The sequence below is a fragment of the Nomascus leucogenys genome, chromosome 17 (genome assembly GCF_006542625.1).
Source record: "Nomascus leucogenys isolate Asia chromosome 17, Asia_NLE_v1, whole genome shotgun sequence".
Lineage (NCBI taxonomy): Eukaryota > Metazoa > Chordata > Mammalia > Primates > Hylobatidae > Nomascus > Nomascus leucogenys.
In genome coordinates, this window is record NC_044397.1 from 87,153,817 (window position 1) to 87,166,075 (window position 12,259).

General features: G+C 39.2%; 1 protein-coding gene across 4 annotated transcripts in view; it reads left to right on the plus strand.

The window, feature by feature from the left end:
- Positions 1 to 12,259, plus strand: part of LOC100585485 (zinc finger protein 155) — a 46,690-nt gene that overhangs the window by 21,544 nt on the left and 12,887 nt on the right. The window contains exon 1 of one of the 4 annotated variants that reach the window (XM_030797577.1): positions 11,005 to 11,157. The exons of 2 other annotated variants lie outside the window; for them this stretch is intronic. The gene's annotated coding sequence lies outside the window, so the exon portion shown is untranslated. Of the gene's footprint in view, positions 1 to 11,004; positions 11,158 to 12,259 lie in introns of those variants that run through there. One more of the 4 variants, XM_030797578.1, reaches the window with a different exon arrangement.

Below are 12,259 nucleotides of genomic sequence, written 5' to 3' on the forward strand. Positions count from 1 at the left end.
TTCATGCTAAAAGCTCTCTATAAACTAGGTACTGAAGGAACATACCTCAAAATAATAAGAGCCATAGATTACAAACCCACAGTCAATATCATACCGAATGGACAAAAATTGTAATCATTCCCCTTGAAAACTGGCCCAAGACAAGGACCCCGCCCCCCCCGCCCTTTCCCCACTCCTATTCAACACAGTATTGGAAGTTCTGGCCAGTCAAGTCAGACAAGTGAAAGAAATAAAGTGTATTCAAATAGAAAGAGAGGAAGTCACAGTATCTTTGTTTGCAGATGACATGATCCTATATCTAGAAAACCCCATCGTCTCAACCCAAAAGCTTTTTAAGCTGATAAACAACTTCAGCAAAATCTCAGGATACAAAATCAATGTGCAAAATCGCTAGCATTCCTATACACCAACAACAGATAAGCAGAGAGCCGAATCACGAATGAACTCCCATTCACAATTGCTACAAAAAGAGTAAGATACTTAGGAATACAGCTAACAAGGGAAGTGAAGGACCCCTTCAAGGAGAACTACAAACCACTGCTCAAAGAAATCAGAGAGGACGACACAAATGGAAAAACATTTCATGCTTATCGATAGGAAGAATCAATATTGTGAAATGGCCATACTGCCCAAAGTAATTTATAGATTCGATGCTATTCCCATTAAACTACCGTTGACATTCTTCACAGAATTAGAAAAAAACCCTATTTTAAAATTCATGTGGAACCAAAGAATAGCCCAAATAGCCAAGACAATTCTAAGCAAAAAAAAAAAAAAAAAAATATGGAGGCATCATGCAACCCAACTTCAAACTATACTCCAAGGCAACAGTAACCAAAACAGCATGGAACTGGAACAAAAACAGGCACATAGACAAATGGAACAGAATAGAGAACTCAGAAATAAGACCACACACCTACAACCATCTGATATTCAACAAACCTGACAAAAACAAGCAATGGGGAAATGATTCCCTATTTAATAAATGGTCCTGGGAGAACTGGCTAGCCATGCACAGAAAATTGAAACTGGACCCCTTCCTTACACATTATACAAAAATTAAGATGGATTTAAAACTTATAAAACCCAAAACTATAAAAACTCCAGAAGAAAATCTAGGCAATACAATCCAGGACATAGGGACAGGCAAAGATTTCATGATGAAAACACCAAAAGCAATTGCAACAAAAGCAAAATTTGACAAATGGGATCTAATTAAATTAAATAGCTTCTGCACACCAAAAGAAACAATTATCAGGGTGAACAAACAACCTACAGAATGGGAGAAAATCTTTGCAATCTGTCCGTCTGACAAAGGTCTAATATCCAGAGCCTACAAGGAACTTAAACAAATTTATGAGAAAAAAAATCCATTAAAAAGTGGGCAAAAGACATGAACAGACACTTCTCAAAAGAAGACATACATGTGGCTGACAAACATGAAAAAAAAGCTCAACATCCCTATCATTAGGTAAATGCAAATCAAAACCACAATGAGATACTGTCTCACGTCAGTCAAAATAGCAATTATAAAAAAGTCAAAAAGAAGCCAGGTGCAGTGGCTCAAAGTGCTGTAATCCCAAACCTTTGGGAGGCTGAGGTGGGTGGATCACTTGAGGTCAGGAGTTGGGGACCAGCCTGGCCAACATGGTGAAACGAACCCGTCTCTACTAGAAATACAAAAATTAGCTGGATATGGTGGTGCATGCCTATAATCCCAGCTACTTGGGAGGCTGAGGCATGAGAATTGGTTGAACCTGGGAGGCAGAGGTTGCAGTGAGTCAAGGTCATGCCACTGCACTTCAGCCTGGGCAACAGAGTGAAACTGTGTCTCGAAAAAAAAGTCAAAAAGCAACAGTTGTTGGTGAAGTTGGGGAGATAAAGGAATGCTTTTACATTGTTAGTGGGAGTATATATTAGTTGAACCGTTGTGGAAGACAGTGTGGCAATTCCTCAAAGATTTAGAGGCAGAAATACCATTTTGCCCAGCAATCTCATTACTGTGATATATACCCCCAAATTATAAATCATTCTATTAGAAAGATACATGCACTTGTATGTTCACTACAGCACTATTCAAAATAGCAAAGACATGGAGTCAACCCAAATGCCCATCAATGATAGACTGGATAAAGAAAATGTCATACATATAGACCATGGAATACTATGCAAACATAAAAAGAAATGAGATCATCCAGGACATGGATGGAGCTAGAAGCCGTTATCCTCAGCAAATTAACACAGGAACAGAAAACCAAACACTGTATGTTCTCACTTATAAGTGGGAGCTGAATGATGAGAACATACGGACACATGGTGGGAAACAACGCACACTGGGGCCTCTTGGAGGGGTGGAGGGAGGGAGAGCATCAGGCAGAATAGCTAATGGATGCTGGGCTTAATAGCTAGGTGATAGATTGATCTGTGCAGCAAACCACCATGGCTCACATTTACCTATGTAACAAACCTGCACATCCTGCACATGTACCCCTGAATTTAAAAGTTGAAGAAAAAAATAAATAATAGTATTAAAAAGGAGAAACCGTGCAAGAAATAATTTATGGAAACATGAGTTGAAATGCAGGGTACACTCAGCACTGCAATCTAGACTTTTATTTTGATTATTATCTTATTCCACTTGGCTCCTGGCTTCCCCTCATCCTCTGTTCTCAAGTCGGATTCTTATTATTTGGGACTCTATCTAGTGTTCCCTTGATTGTATACAGTATAAATTTAACAATCATTTGTCATTTTTCTCACAATACAAGGTGAAAAGATTTTGTAATAGACCACTGCATATTGTACAATTAAGTTTTTTCAACAGTTTTAAGGCAGGATTCACAGTAAACACTTTTTTCTTTTAAAAAATTATTTTTAAGGAATAGAGACAGTCTCACCATGTTGCTTGGCTGGTCTTGAACTTCTAGGCTCAGGCAGTCCTCCTACCTCAGCCTCCCAAAGTGCTGGAATTATAGGCATGAGCCACCACACCCAGCCCACAGTAACATTTCTAATGTGGCAAATGTAGTTACATTGACAAAAATTTTTCTAGTAAAGGCCGGGCATGGCGGCTCACTCCTGTAATCCCAGCACTTTGGGAGGCTGAGGTGGGTGGATCACTTGAGGCCATGGGTTCGAGATCAGCCTGGTCAACATGGCGAAACCCCGTCTCTACTAAAAATACAAAAATTAGCTGGTGTGGTGGTGTGTGCCTGTAATCCCAGCTGCCTGAGAGGCTGAGGCATGAGAATCGCTTGAGCCTGGGAGGCGGAGGTTGCAGTGAGCCGAGATTGTGCCACTGCACTCCAGCCTGGGCAACAGAGTGAGACTTCATCTAAAAAAAAAAAATGCCTAATAAGTTTTGAATTGATCATGATTTGTGATTCTGTGTTTCTATGCAGGCTTTAATATGATTGCCTTCTGATTGCTGTAGTATTTCTTTTATCAGACTTCTCAGGTAGAAGCTTTTCCAAATTTGAAGGAAAATTTTTGGCAACCTTACTACTCTACTTCTTCCCATCTCTATGAACTACCAAGAAAATTTGTTGGAGTTTGGTAGTTTCATCATACATATTCATTATTGGAGCAGGAGTAACATTTACATCCTCTTCTTTATTGTTGGCCATAAGAATAGGTTCTCTGGAAAGTGGTATATGGCAGTATGTATAAGGTACAACTGTTCGACCTGGAAATCATAGGATACAAAATTACAACATTAAAACTCTGAAAATTAGTAGATTACATGGATGATGTCACTTCATTTTAAAATGGAAAGAACAAGTGTTCAACCACAGGAATTTGTGTGAAGTGCATTTATTCGTATGAAAACACAAAGCCAGCAAAATGATGACATAGATGTACAATAAAACGAGAAGAGCATAATGTATGACTTAGGAAATCCTATTGTAGACTTCATAACAAAATAAGTGTCTTTGTGTTTCTGAGTTTGTTCATTTGGTTATTTTTAGTGTGTACATACATCATTTATGGATGAATATTCTGACATTTTCCCTGGCAATGAGTATTTGCTGGAATTTTTCATTTTATAATTTTATGCAGTTTTAAATTTCTCATTGAACATCAATTTTACCAAAGCAGTTATGTGATGAAAAATTTGAAAAATTATTAATATTAATCACTTACCTATAAGGACTCTGAATAAGATTGCTCTACATTGTCATATGACAGTTCAAAATTAAGGAATAGGGATGTGGAAGTCATATTTCAAAACAAAAAAATGTATCTGGTCACCTGGATATACAGATTGATGAGTGTGGTCAACTGCCTTCATAACTAATGTGTGTGATTCTGCTTTAGGCATAAGTCAGGAAGCAAGCAAATCCTAGTGATAGCAATAATGTGGGTATATATAGTTGTGAAAGTTAAAAAAACAGATTTTCAAACATCTGTTTGAAGAACAGATGTGCATGATCAGGGAACTTAACATGACAGCAGCAGTCTCTTAGTGTGTGGAACCAGCTTGGAGAAAGAGCTGATTTGGGGTGCCAATTCATAGTTATACACCACGGTGTAACTTAACTGTATTAGGTTAAAAGGCATTCTTCAAAGTGTGTAGTTGAGATACATAAGCTTTTCATAATTAATTTTCTAAATAATATATTTTCATGACGCTATATTCATGCTGTGCCAGTTTGGATAGTAGATTGGAGGTCCCTAAGACCACCTCTGGGTTCTGTGATTTACTAAAATAACTGAGAGTTTAGTTGTACTTATAACGATATTACAGTGACAAGATACAAAGCAGAATCTGTAAAGGGAAATGGCTCATGGGCAGTTGTCTAGAGGAAACCAGAAGCAAACTTACCAGAGTCCTCTCTGCATGGTGTTACATAAGACTCAACTCCTCTAGCATTGAATTGTGATACTACTTGTGAAATGTCTACAATGGAAGCTCATTGGCAACCAGCAGCGCAGGTTCTTATTGAGATTGATTATGTAGGTATGTGTCTAGTACATACCAAGATTCCCAACTCTAAGAAGAAGAGGAAGTGTTCCAAATAAGCTGCTTTGTAGAGTTTAGGCACAGTGAACCACTCTTACCCATTATGGAAACGTGGCAACTCTCTCAAACCCCATGTTCCTTGACTCCAGCCAAAGGCCAGTGTTGCAAACAGCTCTTTTTAAAGTTAGCAGTCTGACTTATGCCTGCTGTGTTAACTTTTTGTGCACGTGGTATCAGAAAAGTAGGGCCTGCAGTCTTGTGGGGTTTTCTTGAACAATTACCAGATAATAGTTCATCTCTAAGGTAATTATTTGTAAAATAAAACTCATCAGATTATATTTTAAAATATTTTTATAACAAAAAATACCATAGGTAGGCCTTCCATCTACCCTCTTGTGTGCCTGGGTCGTCAAACTGGTCACAAGATGATATTAACAGCCGATTTGTTTTTATCATTCATATTTGTGTGTCACAGACTGCATGAGTATTTGACTCTCAGTAAAACTGAATACTGAATACCTTGCTTCATAGGTAGTACCTGAGCTTTTGTGTGGCCAGTATTTCTTGCCACTTCTCACCATGAACTGGGTCCCTTTTATGTGTGTGACCCCAGTGAGTTCACTATGTTAACTTTGAAATTGGGTACATTATTATAGTTGGGAATTATTGCAGAGTCTCATTCTCTGTGTTTGAAAAATGAGGGAAGCTTCCAAAGTTATTAATCTCTGACCATATTAGTAGGATATCCATTTAAATAAAGGTTTGAGTTAAATGCCACAACATTTGTGTGGTTTTTTTTGATACACTATGACAATAACTTCCTGGATAGATTTGTTGTTGTTTTTAATTTTTATAGTAAAAACACACTCATTTTACTTGCAAGAATAATGCCTAGACATTGGAAACAATTACTTTGGTACAGAAAAGTCTAAAAAAGAAAGTGGGAGATAGGAAGTATGAATATTTTGGTAAGGATGGTTCAGCATATCTATGCATATGGGTAACAATTGTATAGAATTTTACAAAACTAGGAACACACTAAGCATACTTGCTCCTAACAGGATTGTCCTAATTTGACACTAATGTTAAAGGCTGTATAAATAAGTTGACCTCCAACCTCATTTCTAATGCCTGCTGTATCCTGGTGTACTGGATATTAATTTTTCCTTAAACAGTTTTCTGCTGATGAGGATCTGTGTGGTATCAATTTTAATTACAACATGCCTAGACTACAGTCCCTAGTTATTTAATCAAACACGAATATATATATATATAGGGATGGCATTTTGTAGATATTTAGCTCATAATCAGTTGGCTTTGAGTAGGGATATTATGTGAGATAATGTCGGTGGGCCTGATGAATCACTTGAAATTATTTAAAAGTAGAGCTGAAGCTTCTTTGAAAAAAAAATATTGCACCTTTTAGTAGCATCTTCCTCTCGTGGGTTAGTGTTCCATCTGAGCCATCCTGGGGTATAGCCATATGGTTTTTGCAGTTGCTTAGCCAGTCCCACAGTGGCATAAGAAAGTTCCTTGCAATAAATCATTTGTATATGTCATATTGATTTTGTTACTCCGTTTCAACGCTGACCAAAAGATATTTTGTTCCAAAAGTGGTTCTAGAGGAAGAGAATCTTAAGAATGAGTTTTCTAAATTGATTCTGTGTTTTCTCAAATTGGATTTCTCACCTTTTTTAGTTTAAAGGCACTATTGACTTTATTTCCAGTGGAAAATGGAGCATTGGTTGTTAAAGCCACGACATGGTGATAAATATATGCCAAATATATTGGATAATCCCAAGCATATACCTATAGAAGGCATGATTCTGGATGACTATGAATTTGTTAGTTTCGGACATAATAGTCAAACGAAGGACTATAGTGGTATTTACTAGTTGCTCCTATTTGTGCTTCAGAAAGTGGGAAAGAAAAAGATGAGGTTATGCATGTTGTGCACATGTACCCTAAAACTTAAAGTGTAATAATGATAATAATAAAAAGAAATGTAAAGATGAGGTCAAGGCATCAAATTCCAGCTCAATCAGAATAACCTGAAAGCTTCAGTCATTATGCATGGCTTCTTAACCTTGTGTTGTTGATCTTGGCATTCATAGTAAATAACTTGACGGGAAGTCTATTACACTGTTACTTTATTTGTATAGACAGGAGGATTCTATTGCAAGTAAACAGAAATCCAACTGGAATTACCTAACAGAATCACATCTCCCAAATCAATTCTAAGACACATCCAGTTTACAAATCCACAATTGCTTCAATAAACGGGAGGTCAGTTCTGAATTAGGATGGACCCTGGTGCATTGCAGAGTGCTTCACAAGGCCCTACAACCATTAACCCGTGTGACTATGTACTCAAAAGGAGAAATATTCAAACCTCTAGGCAATGACTAACTCCTTATTGTCAAATGGCACATTTATATTTTGATGATTGGGCCTGGTGAGAAGGAAGCAGGAAGGAATCTAGGCATATTTGTAAGATACATACGTATCAGAGGGAAGAAATAAATCTTATAATAATGCATGGGCCTTTCACCTTGGTGAAATTTCCACAAGTTCACTGATGTAGGCCTATTGAGATACCCCTTCTGGGTGTAGGGCAAGTAGAATATAGCCCTTCCTACAATCAAAAAATAGCGTCACAACGCCTAGTGGACCACTAGGGCTATTGTATGCTACTTATTCCTCATTGAGGCGTGCTACTTTGCCTATTTTGTGTGACCTGAAAACATTTTGACTCACCCAAGGTAAGTCTGTGCAATGTGTCCCAGCTGCTATGTAAGTTTCTCTGCCATCAGGACCCAGAAGAGCCAAAAATGATTAAAATGTTAATGAAAGATAGTGATGGTTGAGCCTTTGGCTGGCCCTAGTTAGTAAATCAGCACTTTAGAAGGCTGAGGTGGGAGAATTGCTTGAGTCCAGGACTTCAAGACTAGCCTTGGCAACATAGCAAGACCTCGTTCTAAAAAAAAAAAATTGAGGCGAACTGACCAAAACTCAACATAAAAATGGGTAATAGATTTGAACAATTTACAAAAAGAAAAATAATACTGACACAGGAAATATGCAAAAATGTTCTATGTTATTTAAAAAACAAGAAATATAAATTAAAACTAAATTTAAATACACTTCTTACCATTTGATTGGCAAAACTTTAAAAATGTTGTAATAACACATTTTGTTAGCTAGTTTCAAGGCAAGAGTATATTTATACACTACTTCTGCAAATGGAAATGGTACCAAAAAATTAAGGCAACTTGACAATATGCAACAAAATGTATTTCTATTAACATCTTCACCTTTCAATCCTGCTTTTTGGGATGTACTCTTCTGATATATCTTCAACAGGGATAATATATAAATGTGCAAGTGTATTTATAACAGCATCATTTGTAATAATAAAATATTGGAAGTCACTGAAATGTCCATAAATTGCAGCACTGTTAAATAAACCACTCAGTGGAATTTATGCAGTTTTAAAAATAAATTACTCCATATGACGTGATTTCCAAGATGTTATTATGTGAACATAGAAGAGTTAGAAGTGTACTACCCTAACATGTAAGTAAAAAGGGAAAATAAGAAACACATCTATTCTGTTAAAAAAAGTGGTAATGAAAATAATAAAATTCGTTACATAAAGGTGTTAGGTGGCAACACTGTGGAAGTGGTTTAGGGGTAGGAAGGAGGGGAGTGGCACTTCTCTGAGAGTAATATGTGGTAGAGCATTGACTCATGGGAACATGTTGATGACTGACATACCCAATAATATAAAATCAAGAATGAGATTTATTTGTAGATAAACTAGGAAAGTTAAAATCATAGAATAACAAATTAACCTAAATGTATTTCAAATCAATAACAAACAGTCTAAAGGTAAGAGCAAGAAGTAATTTAAGCAACTTATTAAACAGTACAGTGTTCGACTATATATCCTCAGTCTAAAGACAAAAAGAACTATAAAAAATGTTGAACTCTACTTTTGAATTATTTTTTACAATGATACGAATTAGTAATTCTGACACTGCATGATGCGTATGCAATGGTCTTAATGTTTGTGGCCCACCAAAATTCATATATTGAAATTATTACCCTCAATGTGATGGTAATAGGAGGTGGGGCCTTTGGAGGGTGATTAGGTCACGGGATGAATACCCTTATAAAAAATGCCAGAAGGAGCTTGTTTGTCACTTCAACCAAATGAAGACACAGCAATATGGTGCTACCTATGAACAAGAAAGTGGCCAACGACCTGACACAAAATCTGCCAGTGCTTTGATCTTGGATCCCAGTTTCCAAATCTGTGAAGAATAGATTTCTGTTATTTAAAAGCCAGCCGGGAGTGGTGGCTCACGCCTGTAATCCCAGCACTTTGGGAGGCCGAGGTGGGCGGATCACAAGGTCAGGAGATCGAGACCATCCTGGCTAACACAGTGAAACCTCTTCTCTACCAAAAATACAAAAAAATTAGCCAGGCCTGGTGGCGAGCACCTGTAGTCCCAGCTACTCAGGAGGCTGAGACAGGAGAATGGCGTGAACCTGGGAGGCAGAGCTTGCAGTGAGCTGAGGTCACGCCACTGCACTCCAGCCTGGGCAACAGAGCAAGACTCTCTCAAAAAAAATAAAAATAAAATAAAAGCCAGGCAGGCTATGATATTTTGTGACTAAAAAATATTGGTACTGGGAGGTGGGGTTGCTGCTGCAACAAATATCTAAAAATGTAGCAGTGTTTTTGGAACTGTGTAATGGATAGAGGCTAGAAGAGTTTTTACATGCATGCTAGGAAAAGCCTACATTGCCATGAATGGATTGATAAGGACAATTCTGGTTAGGGCTCAGAAATAGAGAATAAGAACTGTAGAGAAAACATCAATCTTGTTAGAGCATACCTAGGTGGTCATGATCAGAATGTTGGTAGACACATGGACAGTAAAAGCCATTCTGAAGACCTCAGTCAGAAATGTTGAACATGTTATTGGAAGAGAAGAGAGCTTCTTGTTATAAAGGGACAAAGAATTTGGCTGAATTATATTCAGGTGCTAGTGTTTTATGGAAGGTAGAATTTGTGAATGATATAATTGAATATTTATCTGAATTAATTTCTAATCAAAGTGTTGAAGTTGCTGCTTGAATAATCTTGACTACCCACAGTAAAAGGCAAGAAGTGAGAAATGACTGAAATAATTATTAATTAAAAGGGAAACAGAACTAAAATTTTTAAAAGTTTACAGCCTATCTACTTTGGAAAAAAAAAAATAGGAAACCTGAAGAAAACAAGGGTATGGTTAAGCAACTAATTCATGAATTTAGTATGAATTGGCCGTGTCAACTGAAGCCAGGACCTATTGTCCAAGACAATGGAAGAATGACCCCAAAAGCATTTCACAGATTATGGCAGCTTCTCCTCCCATCACAGGCCCAGAGTGCAAGGACCTGGGGGATAGAAAGGGCCTTTGATGCCAGATATACCCTAATATATTAGGCACAGTTTCCTGCCTACTACGATTGAGCGTGTCAATAAATTTTTATCTCTTGGGAGGGAAGAACAGAGCAAGGATACAGCTGTAACTGGTATAGAAATAGCAGCCACTCAATTTTCAAAGAAGTGTTCCTCATACTGTGGTTGGCACTGTCACTTGATCTAAAGAAAACCATGAAAAGTCTTCTTTTTTAGTTTAGAAAAATTGATATAGAACATGAGACTCCATTTTTTTAAAATAAAAATATAGGTTGATAGGCCAGAATTCACAGGTCCACCTGCCTGAGCCAAAATTCTCACGCCTCCACAGAGCAAATGGACTCCATTTCCCAAGATACCAGCGAAACGCCTGCGGGAGTCTAGTTGCCCAATCGATGCGCAGGAAATTTGGCTCCCGCAGGCGTTTCGCGAGTATCTTGGGAGGCGTGGGAATTTTGCTCCAGGCAGGAGGACCTGTGAATTCTGGGAAGTGGAGTCCATTTGCTCTGTGGAGTCGTGGGAACTTTGGCTCAGGCAGGCGGATTCGGGGGATTCTGGGAAGTGTAGTCCAGACGCTCTGTGGCATAATCGACACTTCCGGTCTCCGAGCCGGACATTGCTACTTAACAAGGTGGTTTGAGCCAACTCTGTGTCTTGCGGGTCTTTGCGAAAGTGAACCAGTTATTAGGGGCGCCTAACGACCTGGGGGTCAACTAAGGGGGTAAGAAGCCCTGGAGAAGATCTGAGGTTTGGAGATGCGAGGGGTGGGAGGGGAATTTCGTTGCCGTCGATGGAGCCTTCTGGCGTTGGGGGCTGTACTCAGGTCCACCGGAGGAGTCGTTGGGGGTTCGGGGGGCGGGGAAGAACCCTGGCTAGACTTGTGTGCCTGTTTAGAGGGTTTTCCAGGTGTTTGACCTCGCTCAGTCCGCCTCCCTCCGCTCTAAGTGTGCGACCTCTTTCTCGCGATATAACGTGGAGTGTTACTTAATCTCCCTGTACCTCCCATTGCCGTTTTTTAAATGAGGATTTTAGGACTATCCTGATAGAATTGTTTTAGGAGTTGAAAGTTGTGGTATAAAACAAAGACTTAACAGCTCCTGTCACTTGGTGCCCTGTTAATTTCCCGCGAAGTGGTCAGGTGCCCGGGTGGGGTCAGAGCTCCAGCTGCCCCAGCCCTTCTCTTGGATCCCGGCAGGACTCTGGATCATCCCGGACACCTGTGACCTCTTTTTAGGAAGGCGTGGGATGCATCCACGTTTCACGAAGGGAGAGGAGCATTTAACTTGTATCCAGGACGGCGACACAGTCAGAGTGTTTTACAGCTTTCTCCTTCCCCAGCCTGACTTTTCTAAAAGAGCTGCAGGGAGGGACTTGGCTACTGAGGACAAAGCTGTCTACACGAGTGGTCTTTGGCTTTTCTCTTTTTTTAAAAAATGTTATTTATTTTGTTAGTCTGTTTTTATTATTGTTATTATTTGAGAACGAGGTTTGCTCTGTCTCCCAGGCTGGAGTGCAGCAGTGGCGCGATCTCAGCTCACTGCACCCTCCGCCTCCTGGGTTCAAGCGATTCTCTGTCCTCAGCTCCGGAGCAGCTGGGATTACAGGCATGCGCCACCATGCCCGGCTAATTTTTCTATTTTTAGTAGAGACGGGGGTTTCACCATGTTGGCCAGGCTAGTCTCGAACCTGTGGTCCTAAGTGATCCGTCTGCCTCGGCTTCCCAAAGTGCTGGAATTACAGGTGTGAGCCACCGCGCCGGGCCGGTTTTTTTCTTTACAGAGATATTCACCTCAACCAAGAGTGTATAGGATGTGTCCTTGGGC